Raw genomic sequence first — 19,517 nt, 5'->3', positions numbered from 1 at the left:
TTGATACATTATGGTCAACTACTGAAAACCAAAGATAACATCTCAAGAACAGCCAAAGAAAAAGGTCATATTATATACAGGCTAAAGAACAATAATATGATAGATGACTTCTCATCAGAAATAATTTAGGCCAGAAGACAATAAAATGGTGTTTTTAAAGTACTAAAAGAAAAAGAAAAACAATATTCAACTTAGATTTCCATATCCTGGGAAACATTCTTCAAAAATAAATGTAAGGGAAAAATAGATAGATAGATAGATGATAGATAGATAGATAGATAGATAGATAGATAGATAGATAGATAGATATGTAAGGGGATAGATGTGGCTCAAGCAGCTGAGCACCCACCTCCCTCATGTGAGGTCCTGGGTTCAGTTCCCAGTGCCTCCTAAAGAAGATGAGCAGACACAATGAGCTTATGCAACAAGCTGAATCAACAAGCAAGGAGCAGATGTGGCTCAAGTGGTCAGTCATCTGCCTCCCCATGGGAGTTCCCAAGTTCAGTTCCCAGTGCCTCCTAAAGAAGACAAGCAGATACAATGAGTGGACAGGTGGGGGAGCCATCTCAGGGGAGGGGGGAATGTGTGAAATAAAGTTATCAGAAAATTGAAAATTTGGAGAATTTGTTTGAACAAAACTGCACTACATAAAATGCAAAATACATTTTTTCAGGCTGAAGATAAGTTCTTTAGATACCAGATGGGAAATTGAATCAAGAGGAATGAAGAATACCAGAAATAGTAAATATGTAGGTAAATATAGAATACTATATTTTATTCTTTTCTTCTCTTTATTTAAAAAATGACTAATTAAAGTTAATATTCTAAACCTATATTGTAAAGTTTATAATGTATATAGACATAAATATATGAAAATAATAGCAAAAAGAACAGGGAGATAATTGGAACTATATCATTGCAAGTTTCCCATATTTTACGTGAAGTAGTACAATATTAATTCTAAACTGACTGGGATAAGTTAAAAATGCATATTGTAATCCCTAGAGCAACCACTAAAAACTTGCAAAGAGAGTTAAGAAGAATTAAATGGAATACTAAATGTAATAATCATCTCAAATGAGTAGAAGCAAATGAAAATGAAAGACTTAGATTTAACAATATCAATACTTACTTTAAATATAGAATGACTAAATACTCCAATTAAAAGTAATAGATTTTTCAGTCTAGATTTTAAAAGCATGGTACAACTATATAAGGTCTATAAGACACACTGTAAATGCAAAGATACATACAGGTTAAAAGTAAAAGGACTGAAAAAGAAATTTCATGCAAGCACTAATAATAAGAAAGCTCGAGTGACCAGATTAATATCAGTCAAAGTAAGCTTCAAGATTAGAATTGTTACCAAAGATAAAGAATACTTTATATTGATGTATGGGTCAATTCATCAGAAGGCATAACAGTTATAAATATGTATGGATATAGTAACAGAAACTCAAAATACATGAAACAAAAACTAAAAGAGTTTAAGAGAGAAATAAACAAATCCATAATCATAGTTGGAGATTTTAATACACCTCTCAGTAATCAACAGAACAACTAGATTTTTGAAAATCAGAAATGATATACAAACCCCAAGTACTGGTTGTCCTGAGGGCTATGGAGGCCCACAGTTTCTATGATCATGGCAAATGGCTTTGGAATTCAGTGCCATGTCAATTGGACCTACTTTGGAATTTGTGTTCCTGAGTATGATGGAGTTGGGCTCGGAGGCGACCTTTCTACACATGCCTCTTCTGTCACTTTTACTGAACCTGTGGTTGGTACTAGGGTTGGTGTCTACTCAGGAGACTTGAATCACTGGACATCCATGTGCCAGCTGGGCCCTGAGCCTCAGCAGTTTTGCAACTCCTACCCTCTGGTTCATTGGACTTACCCAAGCCAGCTAACAGGGAGGTGAAGATGGTCAACCACCACACCAGGGAATCAAGAGTGCCTACAACAGCAAGCAGGAGAATTGCATCTATCATCCATGTGGAATCTAAGTCCCCTGGATATAGAGGTGGAGTGGACATCACCATCCCAGTGTCCACAGGATGGAGGAATAAAATATGGATTAGAGTGGACTTACTGATATTCTACTATGGAACTATTGTGACCAATAATGGAAGAAATTTTAGCATTGATATGGAGAAAGTGGCCACGGTGGTTGCTGGGGGCAGGGAGGGAAGAAGAGATGTGATGTGGGGGCATTTTCAGGACTTGGAGTTGTCCTGACTGATGTTGCAAGATGATGTTGGACATTATATATCCTGCCATAATCCATTGGGTGGACTGCGGGAGAGTGTAAACTGCAATGTGGACTGTTATCCATGTGGTGCGGCGATGCTCTGGGGTTTGTTTGCCAAGGGCAATGAGTGTGCCACGGTGGTGGTGGGGTTGTTGATGTGAGAGGAGTGGGGGGGTATATGGGAACCTCTCATATTTTTTAATGTAACATTTAAAAAAGAGAAAAAAAGAATATTTAAATCCTTAAAAAAATGATATATAAGAAGTGAATAACACTATCAACCACCTTAAACTAACTTATGTTTATAGAACACCAAGAACCGCTGCAAAATACACATTGTTTTGTAATGCATATTGAATGTTCATTAAGACAGATTATAGGGAAGTGGATTTGGCTTCATGGATAGAGCATCTGCCTACCATATGGGAGGTCTGAGGTTTAAACCCAAGGCCTCCTGACCCATGTGGTGAGCTGGCCCACACACAGTGCTGATACACGCAAGGAGTGCCGTGCCATACAGGGGTGTCCCCCATGTAGGGGAGCCCCACGCTCAAGGACTGTGTCCCGTAAGAAGAGCCGCCCAGTGTAAAAAAAGTGCAGCCTGCCCAGGAGTGGGGCCACACACACGGAGAGCTGATGCAGCAAGATGATGCAACAAAAAGAGACACAAATTCCCGGTGCCGCTGATAAGAATGCAAGCAGACACAGAAGAACACACAGCACATGGCCACAGAGAGCAGAAAACTGGTGTGGCTGGTGGGGGGAGGGAGAGAATAAATAAAAAATAAGTCTTAGAGAAAAAAAAAAGACATTATATATTGAGCCATATAACAAGTTTAAAAAGAATTTAAAAAGAAAATCTTGCAGACTTGTTTTTTCTGACCACAATATAATTAAATTAGAAAACAATAACAATAAGATATCTGCAAAAGTCCCACATATTTGGAAATTATACAGCACACTTCCAAACAAGCTATGTGACAAAGAAGAAATCATAAGGGAAATTAGAAAATATTTTGAACTAAATGAAATAAAAATATTTTTAAAACACATATCACATTTTATGGGATGCAGTTAATGCAGTGCCTAGAGGGAAATGTTCAGTGCTCATTGCTTATATTAGAAAATAAGAAAGGCTTAAATAAATGATCTAAACTTCAACTTTAACATGCTTGAAAAGAAAGAGCAAAATATACCCTAAATATGTAGAAGGAAGGAATATATATACGAGCAGAAATCAATAAAATAGAAAACAAACAATAGAGAAAAATAAATCCAAAAGCTGAATTTTGAAAAGTTTAATGATATATTTAAAGATAATGTATAAAATTGATGAACCAGGAGACAGTAGTATATATGTAATATTTGTAAATATGGAGAACAATCCAAGGGAGAAAAATAGTTAAGGAAAAGAATTTTTTTAAATCTATTTTTATTTTTTTTATTTTTATTCCTCCTACTTGCTCTGTTATTTATTTATTTTTATTGTGTGTGGCACCATTCCTGGGCAGGCTGCACTTTCTTTCACGCTGGGCGGCTCTCCTTTTGGGGGCGTACTCCTTGCGTGTGGGGCTCCCCTACGTAGGGGACACCCCTGCGTGGCAGGGCACTCCTTGCGCGCATCAGCACTGCACATGGGCCAGCTGCACACAGGTCAAGGAGGCCCGGGGTTTGAACCGCGGACCTCCCATGTGGTAGGTGGACACCCTAACCACTGGGCCAATTCTGCCGCCCAAAGTAAAGAATTAAGAAAGGGAAGCAGATGTGGCTCAAGCAATTGGGCTCCCATCTACAATATAGGAGGCCCAGGGTTTGATTCTTGGGGCCTCCTGGCGAGGGAAAGCTGGCCTGCACAGTGAGCTGGCCCATGTGGTGTGCTGGCCAGAGTGCTGGCCCGCATGGAGTGGTGGTACACCAAGATGACACAACAAAAAGAGACACAGAGGAGAGACAATAAGAGAAGCAGCAGACCAGGGAGCAGCGGTGGCACAAAAGATTGATCACCTCTCTCCCACTTTGGAAGTTCCCAGGATCAATTCCTGGTGCCACCTAAGGAGAAGACAAGCAGATACAGAAGAACACACAGCGAATGGACACAGAAAGCATACAGTGACCACAAAAACAACAGGTGAGGAGGGCAGGCATAAATAAATCTTTTTTTTAAAAAAAATTAAGTAGTTACTTGTGAAGAGCAAACTATGGTTGTCAGGTACTACTGTTTTTACAAGTCTTTCACGATTATTTAACTTTTGAATGTATGCTCACTTTTTACTTTGTTAAAAATAAAAAATAAAAATAAAAAAATAAAACCCAGAACATATACAGAAGACTTTCTTCTCTCCAACTTTCAAAACAGAAAACAGGCCCAGTTTTGCATAAACACCATACATTTCCAGTGCCTAAAGTATAAATTACTATGGTGTGCTATGAGAGAACAGACACATAGGTCCAGCCCTTGAAAAACTTAAAAAGTGGTAGGGGAAAAAGAATATAGAAACTCAAAAAATAAATAGCATATATTACTCTGACTTAATCAGATAAATAGTATGAATAGCCAATGTTACAGGAATTGAGAAGCTGACAGCTCCAAAGACTAGAAAAACTGAAGAAGGCATCACTGAGGACAGGGGATCTTATCTTTGGACTGACGATAGAAACTGGTGACCATGTGTCTTATTTATTAGCTTGCTCACATTCGTCAGAATCTCAGATACCTCAACTCCACTCTGTCTCTTTGCCCACTCTGCCAATCTTCTTGCAGTATACAGAAAGAAACAAGCCCTATGCCAGCCTGTAGCTGAGGGAGAGAAGGTTGAACCCTCACAAGATCAGCAATCATCTTTCTTCAACATGTGGCAACTGACTTTGGTAAGAAAGCAGCCTTGAGTTTGGACTCTTTAGGGCCTTATAACTGTAAGCTTTTACCCCAAATAAATACCCTTTATAAAAGCCAACAAATTTCTGGTACTTTGTATCAGCACCCCTTTGGCTGACCGATACAGTAACAAAGATGGCTTTTGTTCATATGGTCCTTTAGAGGTCATAAAATTTATTTCACTCCATCTTTATAACTCTGTGAAGTAGACAAGAAATTATTAAATCCATTTTACAAATAAGGAATCAGGAGACTTAGTGAATACCCTAATATCCCACAGCAAGTAAAGGGCAAATTGGCATAAAATGTTGTATCAACCTTGTCACTGACTCCAAGGTTGATGGATAAACTTAATCCAAGCAAAACAAATTGGTACAATTCTATCCATGTGCCAGACCAGAAGAGTAAGAAGTGGAAAGAAAGGGAAAAAGTTAGCAATGGAAGTAATTGTATCATTGATGTGGAGACGGTGGCCATGAGAGTTGCTGAGGGCAGAGGAGGGAGGAAGAGGTGTGATATGGGGCATTTTCGGGATTTGGAGTTGTCCTGAATGATACTACAGGGACAGACGCAGGACATTGTATATCCTGCCATAATCCACTGGATAGACTGGGGGAGAATGTGAAGTACAATGTAAACTATGGTCCATGCAGTGTGGCGGTGCTCCAGGGTGTAGTCACCAAATGTAATGAATGTGCCTTATTGACGAAAGGGGATGTTGATGTGGAAGGAGTCAGGGAGGGGTGCAGTGGAGGGGGAGTGGGGTATATGGGAACCTCTTATGTTTTTTTAACATAATGTTTTGTGTGATCTATTTTTTTTTTAAAGACAATAATTTTTAAAAGTTAATTTTAAAAAGAGCTTTAAAAAAGGAATAAAAGAACAAGTGAAGCATTAAAAAAAAAAGGAAGAAAGAAAGAAGGGAAAAAAGATAAGCCCTAAATTTTTACCTCATCCAGAGAATTTGGACTAAAGTTAGAGGAGTTAGGATATTAATACCATGCTTTGTAAGAACCACAATGTGCAATATTCATTGAATCTAACTAAAGGCAAGGAGAGTTGATGAAAGCAGAAATGGTTAGAAAATAGACTAACAGAGAGAAGAAAAGAAAGCTGCAAAAAAAATGGAAGTCAAGTAGCATGTTCAATTCTGAAAATATAAGGGAAAGAATATCTAGGAATGAGGAAACAATCTCACAGATAATGGAGGAAAAACAAAACTCAAGAACACTCCCAGCTGGAGATAGAGAATTAAATGAGTTCTCTGAACAGATCTCAAGGGAGAGCAGAAATAAAAAGCCAGAAATATCACCATCACTCTGGGAAACAAAAGGCAAGGAGACCTGATTCAGCTATAACTTTTAAGCCTGGAAATTAGCTTTCAGGAGGATAGTATGGCCAGGAAAGAGCCTCAATGATTCTAATATTGTCCTTAACTGCCAAAAACAGGTGCAAAAACCAAACAAACAAAAGCAGAAAAAGCCTGACCAAATTCCCAAAGCAGTTGTAAGCTATGGGATATCACCAGAATTCAAACCACAACAATAGTAATACCATCTAGCCGACATATGGCTCTTTGGAGTTTACTACTTTCACATGCATTAACTCTTTTTTTAACCCCCCCCTCCTTGCAGCTTGCTTGCTATTTGCTCTCTGTGTCCATTCGCTGTGCATTCTTCTGTGTGTCTGTATTTATTTTTTTACTCTGTATTTTTTACTGAAGTGTATCATTCATACATGAACACACATAAACAAGTGTATAGTAAAGATTGAGAACTTACAAATAAACATACATAACATCACACAGGGGTCTCATACATCACCCTACACCAACTCTTTACATTGGTGTGAAACATTTGTTACAAACTATGCTAGAGTGTTGTCAAAATATTACTATCAACTATATTCCTTACCTTATATTTGGTGTATTTTTCCTCCAACCCATACTATTTTCTTTTTAAAGTATTTTTGTTACAGATATTGTGAACTTGCAAAACAATCATACAGATGTGTAGATTTCCCATACAACTCCACACCCTGGTGGAACATTTGTTACAGATTATGAGATAATATCATCAGATTATTATTTATCCCCACCCCACCCCCCTTGTGGCTTGCTTGTTGTCTGCTTCTGTGTCCATTCACTGCTTGCTCTTCTGTGTTTTTGCTTGTCTCCCTTTTTGTTGCATCACCTTGCTGAGTCGGCTCTCTGCGGTGCTTGCGGGCTGGCAGCTCTCCACAGCGTGCAGGTGAGCCTGCCTTCACAAGGAGGCCCTGGGATGCAAACCCAGGTAGAGAGGAGCCCAACAGATTGAACCACAGCTGCTTCCCCACATGCATTAACTCCTACAGTTTTTATCCAATTTGATGAGGAAACTGAGAAAAGTAAAATATTAATAACTCATCTAAGGTGATATAGTTATTTAGTAATAGAACTGGACATAAAACTCAGATCTTTAGAATCCCAGTTGTCTTGAGCTTTAAAAAAATTTTCTGAAAAGATTTTGTTTTCAAACCCAGTGTTTTAGTTTGTTAAGACTGCCAGTACCATACACCAGAAATGGGTTGGCTTTTATAAAGGAAATTTATTTGGATAAAAGCTTACAGGTCCGAGGCTGCAAAAATGTCCAAATCAAAGCATCATCAGAGATGCTTTCTCACCAAAGGTCAGCAGCTAGCAGCTCCTGGGGTCCTGCCATGTGGTGAGGCAAGTTGGTGGGTCTGTCGCAGGCATCTCTCCCTGGACCTTGTCTCCTTGAGCCTCTCAGAGCTTCTCCATCTTTCTGTAGCTGTAGGCAAACCCTGGAGTCCTCTCTCACACATGGCAGGGTCAAATGGCAGAGCTCCCTTTCTCTATGCCTCATCTTCTCTTTGTGTGTTCTCAGTTTATAAGACCCAGCAAGAGGGAAACTACATGACCTCAATGATATGAAATAAGTAAACCAACCTGCCTCATAGAGCTAGAGACTGGATGATAGGCTAAAAGGAAATCGGGGAGTAGAGGAAGGATGTAAGCTGACACCTACATGGGTGAAATCTATGATAAGCTGGAGGTAAGTATTTGTACAAGGAAGGGATAAAATGGGGCATAGGGTTATCTTTGGGTGGGGCTTTGCAGGCTTGAGGGGGGATAGGGATGGGAGGATGGGTAATATTGCCCAAGAAATTGGGGGGAGGGTGGGGGAACATACGAACATAGGAGATTGTTAAGTATTTGGTTGAGAGTATAACACTGAGAAAACTTTTTCAAAAATATAATAAAGAAAGTTACCTGTTTAAGATGCTTAAAGGGGATAATCTGACACAGAACAGGCTCCTAGGGAGTGTGTGAGTGCTCATTTTGCCATAGTGGATTATATCATTGGATAGAGACCCATATAATGAGAGTGAAGGTGTATACATCCTGGGGAAGACAGATGTTCTCAAATAGAGGGAATTGTATCTCTCAAGAGAAATGGTGACTCCCAATGCATTAGGCCAGTTGAGCATGTCAAGCCCTCAACACTGTTGCAAGTATCTCTGAACATGGCCCTTCAAGCAATGAAGATTGACTGTCACTGTGGGCCCTAAGGGAAGGGGGAAAGAGGTATTGAATAGATGGAATCAATGTAACTGTGCAGGCAATAGAAGTGTTCCACAAGATTACATAAGGATGGATATAAGACATGTAAAATTACACCAAATATATATAGGGGCTGATAGGCTAAAATGTAAATCATAATGTAAAACATAAGATAACTAAAAATTTAGACAATTGTATAGTCTAAAATATAAACCACAAAGTAAACCCAAATGTTACCTTGTTTGAAAGCTATTGTCTCAATATCTGTATATCATTTTCAGTAAACATAGTATGAATATGTAAAAAGGTTATTGCTGTGGAAGGGAAAAGGGTTTTATGTTGGATATGTGGGAGTACTGTATATTGCATATATGAATTACTGTGATCTAAAACTTTTGTGAAGAAAAGCTTAATAATTAGGGGGAAAGAAAAGAAAAAGAAAGGACGTAGACAATGAGGAAAAGACAGAAGAAACTGCCTTGCCAATTTGCATACAGGGCAACACTTATTGCAGTGATGGAAGGCAAAACATCAAAAACAAAGCTTTTGCATTTTTAAATTTTTTGAAACTCCAATTTATTTTTACCTTAATTTTTCTAAATTAATATGTATTCTATATCTAACCTTTAAACTCATCACTATATTCCATTTTACTATTAATGGAACCTGGCAAAATATTGGGCTTCATTTTTGAAGAAGTTTTGGATCACAGAGAGGTTCAACAATGGCAGGGGAGGAATACTGGTGTGGGTTGTTATTGACAGGGGACACATGGTTGGCAGGGAGTTCTCCAGGGCATATATCCAGGGTACATAAAAATGTTTGTATATTTTCATAGTGGTTACAATTAAAAACAACAACTGAGGGAGTGCTGAGTTCCTAGCCAGGGGTGCTCTGTCACAATCCCTAAAGGAACAGCAACAATCCCCCAAGTGCAACAGTGAAGACCAAAAAAGAAGGAAGGTCCACCAATGAGCCCTTGATATTAATGACTATGCTTGTGAGCCTGTTCACCTGAAAAAAGAACAAAGCCTAGAGCTGCAGGGTGCCTAAGAGTTACCTCCTGAGAGCCTCCGTGTTGCTCAAATGTGGCCAGTCTCGAAGCCAAACTCAGCATGTAAATGTGTTGCCTTCCTCCCAGTGTGGGACATGACTCCCGGGGATTAGCCTCCCTGGTGCTGAGGGATTACTACCAAGTACCAGCTGATGATGTAACTAGAAAATTACCTTGAATAAAAGGGTCAACTCGGACCAGCAGAATATCTCAATCTATATATAATACCAGGAGTTAAAAATGCTTTTTGAACTGAATAAAAGGGGGAAAAGGAAAGGACAAATGAGTTTATATGGCTATGAGTCTCCAAAAAAGAGCCGGGAGGTTATCAGAGAGGTTGCCCTTATGCATACCTCAGCAGAGTCCCAGAGACAGAGAAAATAGATACAACCTCGAGTATTAGTTCTTCTGAGGGCTACAGAGACCCACAGGTTCTATGGTCATGGCATATGGAGTTCAGTGCCATGTCAGTTGGCCCTACTTTGGAGTTCGTGTTTCTGTGTGATGGAGCTGGACTCAGATGTGATCTTTGTCCACAATCCTCTCCTGTTACTTTTACCAGATCTGTAGTTGATGCTGGGGTTTCGTGTATACTCAGGGGACCTGAATCTGTGGACTGACCATGTGATAGCCAGGCCCTGAGCCTCAACAGACTTGCAACTCCTACACTCTGGTTTATTGGACTTACCCTACTCAGCTAACATGGAGGTGAAGAAGGTCAACCACCACACCAAGGAGCCCAGAGTGCCTACAACTGAAAGCAGGAGAATTGCATCCAGCATCCATGTGGAATCTAAGCCCCCTCGATATAGATGTGGAGTGGACACAACCATTCTAAGGTCCACAGGATGGAGGAATAGAGTATGGATTAGAGTGGATTTACTAATATTCTATTCATGAACTATTGTGATTAGTAATCAAAGAAAATGTGGCATTGGTGTGGAGAAATTGTCCATGGTGGCTGCTGGGGGTAGGGAGTGGGAGGAAGAGATGTGATGTGGGGGCATTTTTGGGGGTTGGAGTAGTCCTGAGTGGTGCTGCAGGGACAGTTACCAGACATTGTATGTCCTCCCATGGCCCACTGGGTGAACTGTGGGAGAGTGTGGGCTATGGTGTGGACCATTGACCATGAAGTGCAGCGGTGCTCAGAGATGTATTCGCCAAGTGCAATGAATGTCTCATGATGATGGAGGAGATTGTTGTTATGGGGGGAGGAAAGGGGGGAGGGGGATGGGGGATATATGGGGACCTCATATTATTTGAATGTAACATTAAAAAAATAAAGACAAGAAAGAAAAAAAAGTCCCAGCAAGAGGACAGAGACCCAGCATGGATCCCACCTCACTGACCAAGTCCAATAAAAAGCCCTGAAGAGATATAATCAAGCAATCTAATCAAAAGTCCCTTAACTGAATCTAATCAAAAGGCCCCATCATTCTGTGTTTTCAGGGGCATAGCTTAAGGAAATTAATTTTCTGAGATTCACAAAAGGCAAACCAGGACACCCAGAAATAAGCTTTTCTAAGCATTTGGACAGGTCCCATTTTAATTTGAAGATTGATTAGACCATGTATAAATGGACTCATTTTTATATACATGGGCCATAAGGAATAGCTGAAAAATTGAACTAGACAGACATACTAGATGGGCTCAGAATTCTCATGCATTTGAGGAAATGTTGATTTGACAGGCCAAGTGGATTCCTAGAGGAGAGAGAGAAAGTAAACTCAGTTCTATATGGAGCTAAATATTTCCATTTGTCTCAAAAATCATTCAGAGAGCACTAACATGACCAGAACTTACAAACAAGGTTCACTGCTAAATCCTATAATCCAGAGGCTCACAGGTGACAAAGCCAGCACAAAGCAAAAAGCTTAGCTCTTACACCTCAGCTCCCCATTTCCATCTCCTTAGAGCAATTCTCTCCCATACTCATTCCATCACTGTCTTCTTCCCCTCCCCGCCAATAATTCATCCTCTCAGAAAAGACTCTAGTCTTGGTCACTTGCCCCTCAGCATGTATTTAAGACTTTATATTATTTTTCCCCAGGAGTTTGCACTTCAAGCCTTTTCTTTAATGGAAGAAAAATACTGTACTAGTGAAAAGAATTTCCAACATTAGCCACACTAAAGAAAATCTGTTGCCCTCATAACAGATATGTACACTCCAGTTAAAGAAGCTTCTGCCTACCCCTAAAATCAAAGCCATATCAAACCAAATCAAAGAAATATCTGTATAGGCTCTGTATTAGTCAGGATTCCCTATGGAAATAGAATTTACAGGAGTTATCTATAGATAGTATGAGATTTTATAAAATTGTCTCAAGTGACCATGGGGAAACACAAGTCCAAATACTGTAGGGCAAGTTGCAAGCCAGGAATTCCAATGAAGGTCCTCGATGGGTTCCCCAGGAGATGCTGGCTGTCTGAAGTAAAGATGGGAATTTTCTCTGAATGATGAAATCACTTCTTTTAAGGTCATCAACTGATTGAACAAGATGTCACTCATTGCTTATGGCAATCTCTTCAGTTGACTGTAGATATAATCAGCCATATATGCAATCAACTCATTGATGATTAAAGGCCATGAAATGCCTTTGTATTACAATTAGCCCAGTGCTTTCTTGACCAAACAACTGGGCACCATTACCCGGCCAAGTTGACACATTAGCCTAAACACCACAGGCTCTCTTGGGTATTAAAAACAATGAACCAGACAATTATATACAAGAAAATAAGTAGGTTTGGAAATAATATACCACAACAAAGCCTCTGTAATCATTCTGTGTTCTGGTTATGTCTCCTTATTCCCCCATCACTCTGCCAAATATAAACATCAAAAATAGTAAAATCTATTTCCCATCTCTTCTCCTCTGACCTTCTTATAAACTCTAATACAGTATCTGCTAATGGAAAAGGCATCATTGTATACCTGAATTAAATAGCTCTAGCTCATTGGTACGGAATCTCACATTCTTCTTTCCATGTGTAACATGAGATCCTAAGGCTGTTCCTTTCATGTATATGTTGAATCCCTACTATGGCTCAGTACTATATCAAATGCCAAATATAAGAACTTAGAATATAGATGGTAAGACACACATTGCAATGAAATAAATGCCAAGCAAAACAAGTATGTATTGATTTCTCCATCTTCTGATTTCAAATGACTCTTTCCTGCACACCATTGTAGCAACCTAACTACCCTCATGATGACACCTTGGACTTTATTACCTCTCTCTCTCTCTCTCTCTCACTCACACACACACACACACACACCCCACAAAGTCACTTCTGCTTTTCTAAATTCAAATATGACAAACTCCAACTCCATCTTCCTATTCTTTTGGTCTACTTGCTTAACCCAACTATAGCAATTATTCAACATCAGTTTGGAACTACAATGCATTTTCTCACAACCATCAACCTCTCTCTCGCTTCACTTCCCTCCTTGCATTATGTGCCATATTGTAATTACTTCCTTGCAAATCCCCTCAACCCTCTTGTCCCTCTTTCCCTCTGCTGTAGTACACCCCTTACAAAATCTCAACCCTGCTTGGATATATTCAGGCATCTTAATTTACCAAGCCTGCCTCTGAATAAATGAAGTTGGCTGAAGAAACTCCACATGCAAAATGGTTTCTATTTAAATTCATGATCTCAGTCCTCAAATGGGCTGTCAACACTATGGAAATCTGATTACATTTCTATATTAATCTTGCTTTTATACTCCTTAAAAAGAACATTCCATACCTTCTCCTGCCTTCAGACCATCTACTGCCTCTTCCTCACTATTAACTGATGATCTTACCTCACTTTTTATTGAGAACTCAAAAGCCATCTAATGAGAATTGCTTCATCTCTCCACCACTAACTCCACAACCTACCTACATCTGAACGCCTATTCTCCTTATTCTCTTTTAAAATGGAGGAAGTATCTTTCCTACTTGACCCATCCCTCAACTTCAACACTCAACCCTTACCTTCTTGCCTTATCTTGCCTTACCAGCCTCCATTGGTAACCCCTCGTTCTCCTTAATTGGTCTCACCCTTGTTACTAAATCATACCCAACAGTATATAAAAAACTAAACAAAACAACAAACCACTGGGAAGCAGATTTGGCTCAACTGATACAGCATCTACCTACCACATGGGAGGTCCAGGGTCCAAACCCAGGGCTTTCTGACCATGTTGTGAGCTGGCCCATGCAGAGTGCTGATGCGCACAAGGAGTGCCATGCCACCCAGGGGTGTCCCCCACATAGGGGAGCCCCAAGCACAAGCAGTGCGCCCCATAAGGAGAGCCACCCCGCATGAAAAAATGTGCAGCCTGCCCAGGAGTGGTACCACACACATGGAGAGCTGACACACCAAGATGATGCAACAAAAAGAGACACAGATTCCTGGTGCTACTGACAAGAATACAAGCAGACACAGAAGAACACACAGTGAATGGACACAAAGAGCAGACAACTGGGGGTAGGCGGAATGGGAGAGAAATAAAATTTTTTTAAAAAAAGCCCTTAACACCACATCCCCATCCACAACTGTAGCAAAGAAATTCCCTTTTGGAAGAAAATAAGGCTCACCCAATTGTGGAGAAGAAAAGAATTTATTCTCAATCTTGCAAGAAGGGGCGCATAACCAGAAAACATTGCTGGTGCACCAAACAGAAGAAGATAACACTATTTATATCCCTAAACTTAGCACACAAGCCCTTCATCTGTTTCTCCATAGATTGGATACTTCAGAGGTTACAGCCTATCAGAGGTTTTAATATAGCCTGTGCATGAATTCAAAATTATCTAATTCTGTATCCGAGTGAGCCTAGTTTCTAAAATTAAGTAATACAGACCCGATAGGCTTTAATTTTCAGAAAGGATGTAGACTGAATGTGTATTCAAAGTTACATCCAGACGGAATGTGGGCAATATGTTACTTTAAGCTTACCTGGAGGGTGGGTGATATGTTAATTCAAGTTTACCTGGAATGTGGGGGATATGTTAATTCAAAATATATCTGGGGAAGCGAATGTGGCTCAACCTACCATACAGGAGGTCCAGGTTCAAACCCAGGCTCTCCTGGCCCGTGTGGTGAGCTGGCCCATGCACAGTGCTAATGTGCGCAAGGAGTGCCATGCCATGCAGGAGTGTCCCCCGCATAGGGGAGCCCCACGTGCAAGGAGTGTGTCCCTCAAGGAGAGCCGCCCCATGCAAAAGAAAGTGCAGCCCACCCAGGAGTGGCGCTGCACACATGAAGAGCTGACACAGCAAGATGATGCAACAAAAAAGAGACACAGATTCCCGGTGCCACCAAGAATGTAAGCAAGAATGGACACAAGAGAGCAAACAATGGGGGAAGGGAGGAAAGGGGAGAGAAATAAAAATAAATCTTTAAAAACAAAACAAAACATATCTGGTACTCAGACAAACACTTAAAACTCTAAGAAACTAACAAAGAAAAGTCCGTTTTTTCATAAAAACACAATTTGACTCCCCCACACCTACATCCTCTGTATAAAAGGGACCCAGAAATCCTATTCGGAGCTTGAGTTTTTGGACAGGAGTCCCCAGGCCCAGCTGGCCATTAATAAATTTTTCCTTCTTAAGAATATTCCTGAGTTCTGGCCTTCAGTATGTGATCATTAAATCTCTCTGCTTCCACATTTCCTGGGGGCTCATCCAGGATTGCAACAAAAGCCAGAGACAGTAGCATTTTGCTGCCGCTTTTGGGAACCTCCAAGGAAGCTGGGAGGGCCTGGGTGAATCCCCAGTCCAGGGTGCCCCTGGACTCTGTGTAGTCCAGAAAGAGGTTGTGGGATCTGCCGGAGCCCTCCCGGGTTAAAAAAAAAAAAAAAAAATCAGACACAATGAAGGGTTTAAAAGGGAATCCTGAGAACAAAAAAAAACGTCTGCGTGCCAGATGGGTAAGACCCCCTGGGGGGCATAGTGTCAGGAAAGTCCAACTTTAAATATTAGAAGAGGGGCCTGATCAGTTCCCAAAGAGGACCCTAGTACCTTCAAAAGTTCGGGGGGAAGTCGTCTTCTCCAGGTCTGAAAAGAAAAGGAAAAAACTTGATGTTTGGTTTTAGCTAACTGTGGGTTAGCATTTGGTTCTGCCTTCACTAAGATAGTGAAGGTTTGGTCACAGTGGGAGAGGCGTTGATGGATTTAAGCCCTGCTCACTACCTCACTTTAAAAAAAAAAAGGGAAAAACAGCCTGTTGCCACTGGCCTCTCTCACTCTCTCTCTCTCTCCTTAAAAAAATGAGGAAATAAACCTCAAACTTCTCAGTTTAAACTCAGCTGTGCCTATAAAAGGTGTGAATAGTGATCAAAATTTTTTTAAAAATTTGCTTTTGTCAGTTTGCTTGTGCCTAGGAAATCAGATTTGCGGTTCACCTGTCACAAGTTGGATAATGGTGAAAGGTAACCTAAAAATGAATCTTTAAATGCCAATACTGTCTTACTAGTGGATTTAATGCATAACTCACGAGTGAAACTTATTTGTTGGAAAGGTGGAAGAACTGCACAGAGTTGCTACTAATAAAATTATTTTAATTGCATAGTTAATAAATAAAGGTGCCCAAATTAATTTTAAGTAAAAACTTTCTAGAAACTAAGAGTTGAAATCATTGTATAAGTACCTTTATATATATATATATATAAATTTATAACTGAAATTATTACACTAGAGTAGATGTAGCCTAGATTTCAGCTATTGTAATGGTTACTCTTAAACTAATTTACCTTTGTTTATTGCTACTTCAAGTCTAGCTAGTGCTTACTATAGTAATGATAATTATAACATAACTTAAGCTTACCTTTAATTATGGTTATTTTATAACTAATTTCACCTACCCCTAGACTTCAATTATTGTGATGGTAATTATAAACTGAGTTTGCCTTTGCTTACAGTTACTGGAAGTCTGGCCCACCCCTTGCCTCTGCTTATGGTTCTACAGCAAAGAAAAAATGTATCATAACACTGGAAACATTTTGGTTATAAGCCATTAATTAAGAAAGCCTCAAAGTGGGGAAATAGCGAACCCCTAGTCTGGAGAAGCCAGCAAAAGAAAGCCTGCAGGGAAATCTTTCAAGTGTTGTTTTACAGTTAAACTTGTTTTGTAAAAAAAGAAGAGTTTCAAGGAACTAAGTTGCGTTTCTGTGTCAAACTATTCATGTCTGCCTGTTTGCTCAGCATATATCTTCATACATCAGGATGGTAAAATCAAATTAACAAATAATTCCTTAAAAAAATTTTTTTTCTGAACTCTTTAACCTGCCCAGCCCCCAAGCCCTTCTCTCTTTTTTTTTTTTAAGATTTATTTTTTTACTTATTTCTCTCCCCTTCCCCGCCCCCAGTTGTCCGTTCTGTGTCCATTCGCTGCGCGTTCTACTGTGACCACTTCTATACTCATCAGCGGCACTGGGAATCTGTGTTCCTTTCTGTTACGTCATCTTGTTGTGTCATCTCTCCATGTGTACGGCGCCATTCTAGCAGGCTGCACTTTCTTTCACGCTGGGAGGCTATCCTTACGGGGCACACTCCTTGCGTGTGGGGCTCCCCTACGTGGCACGGCACTCCTTGCGCGCATCAGCACTGCGCATGGGTCAGCTGCGCATGGGTCAGCTCCACACGGGTCAAGGAGGCCCGGGGTTTGAACCGTGGACCCCCACGTGGTAGGCAGATGCCCTATTCATTGGGCTAAGTCCGCTTCCCAAGGCCTTCTCTTTACAAGAGCTCTGAGGGAGGGGCCGAGTTTGGCAGATTAAAAATCTGTCTTCTAAGCTGGGGAATAAAGTCAGATTTTCCTGTAGTTCCCCATTTTAAACCTTTTAACAGCCTTAAATAAGGGTAATTACTAATCCTATCACCAAATTTCAGTGAGTAAAGGAATAGTCCTTAAAAGCTATGAAAAAAATCCTTACTAAATTATAACTAAAGCAAATTAAATAATTATATTATATTCCAGAGCCTAGAAATCAGTATGCTTTTAAAATTATTCATGGTTTAAAATTTTTTTCAAAGACAAGAGGTTTTAAGCCCCTGAAAAGGAAAGAGAAAAAAAAGAAAACATTCTTTGCTTAAACAATAACAGTTTCAACTTATTTGGCTTGGGTGTTATCTCTTTGGTTTATGGGATAACATGTTAATAGGTTAACATTATATGTATTGGATCTTTAAAATGATAAAAACTGGAGATTCATGTTTAATGAAATTGAGTTTTAAAAAGAAATGTAAATCTGCCCTCTCCTAAATGCATAAGGTAAAAATCCATCGGTTGCTAATTGTAATCTAAGGCAAATTAACCAGTCTATTTAATGGTGTTTAAGTATAAAAGGTTTATAAGAGGATCTTCCAAATTAAAGCACTTAAATGGCTAGTTCTAAAAAGCCATTATTAATTAAAAGTCTAAATTAGTATTAATGGCAAAGAGTAACTTCATAACAATAAAACCTGTCTAGAAGTCACCTCAATTTGCATATTCAAGTGTGGTAATGAAAAATTACCTTGATTCCATTGGGAGTCTTCAATTTTAATTTTAAAAATAAAAAGAAGTGGTTTTTCCTCTACTGCTAAAATAAAACACCTGTGTAATTAATGTCTTCATGGTAAAAGTGTAAAAGTAAAAAGCAAAGTTCTAAAAGTTCATTTAACATATAACACATTGTATTGAAAATGTTTGAAATATATATAAAAATCAAGAAATAAACTTCAGTATTGTCAAAGCCTCTTGTGCATTCAAACCAGGCGTCCAGCACACTTCAGGGTACTTCTCTATGTGAGTTATTGGCTAAATTGGTCACTGATCCCTAAAACAATAAACGTATCTACTACATCTCTGGTCGTGCTCCTGAAGTGGATGGGAACTACTTTGCAGTTTCAAACTCCTGCAGCAGCCAACAGTGGCTCAGTACAGCCAAATGTACAATGGATATTGTCTCCAGACTGGCACTGCTTCATAATGCCAGAGAACACTATGCACCAGGCCGGTAAAATCTACTCCCTACTTTCTCTCTAGGGTCAACGTTGCTGCAGATTCTGTGAAGAGCATATGAAGTAGAGCAATGAATACCAAAATACTGTAAGTAGACTTAAACATAATTGGCACTATAGCTTGCTCCCATGGAGAAATAACCTGTATGGTATTGCAAACCTGAAGCTTAAAGCTATTAATTGCAGCTCAGGAAAAGACTTATGCATGAAGTAGTACATTACTTAGTATTGAGTCCTGTACCTATGTCCTATTCTAGTTGTATGTCTGATGACTATGGTAATACTTCTAGCAAATCATATGCATTTAACACGTTGAACATGTGTTAAAAGTCCTGATCAATTTCATTTTCTGAATAGTTAATGAACATGTCTATAAGACAAAAATGGCCACCTTGCCTAAAAGCAGTGAAGCCAATGGCTTTTTAATTGAAAAAGCCACCAAATTAACTTGGGGGCAACCTCTCACAGTCTTCACCCCACACCAGGTAAAGAATGTGCTTGATCCCAGGGCCACCAGTGGCTCATAGGTAGTCGGTTAATTAATACCAGGCTCAATTACTAGAAACCCCTGAGGTGCAAATAAAGGTGTGTCAAACTCTCAACCCAGTTTTCCCTCCTACTCCTTATTCTAGCACCTGTACTAGTATTTAAAGTTCCACAGTGTACCCAGGGTGAATAGACCAGGGCAGCTGGGCTTAGGGTTTATGCTGGAAACTGATGGGTGCTTGTTGGAAATGCTCAGATCTACCTGCCAGGAGCAGTGCAGTAAAAAGTCC

At 39.7% G+C, this 19,517-nt stretch overlaps 1 pseudogene; it reads left to right on the top strand.

Moving 5' to 3' along the window:
- Window positions 1-18,828, top strand: part of LOC101443697 (14-3-3 protein zeta/delta pseudogene) — a 45,156-nt pseudogene extending 26,328 nt beyond the window's left edge.
- Window positions 18,829-19,517: the final 689 nt, after the last annotated feature.

The sequence above is a fragment of the Dasypus novemcinctus genome, chromosome 26, assembly GCF_030445035.2.
Source record: "Dasypus novemcinctus isolate mDasNov1 chromosome 26, mDasNov1.1.hap2, whole genome shotgun sequence".
In the NCBI taxonomy this organism is placed as follows: Eukaryota; Metazoa; Chordata; class Mammalia; order Cingulata; family Dasypodidae; genus Dasypus; species Dasypus novemcinctus.
This window is presented reverse-complemented; position numbering and strand designations above follow the sequence as displayed.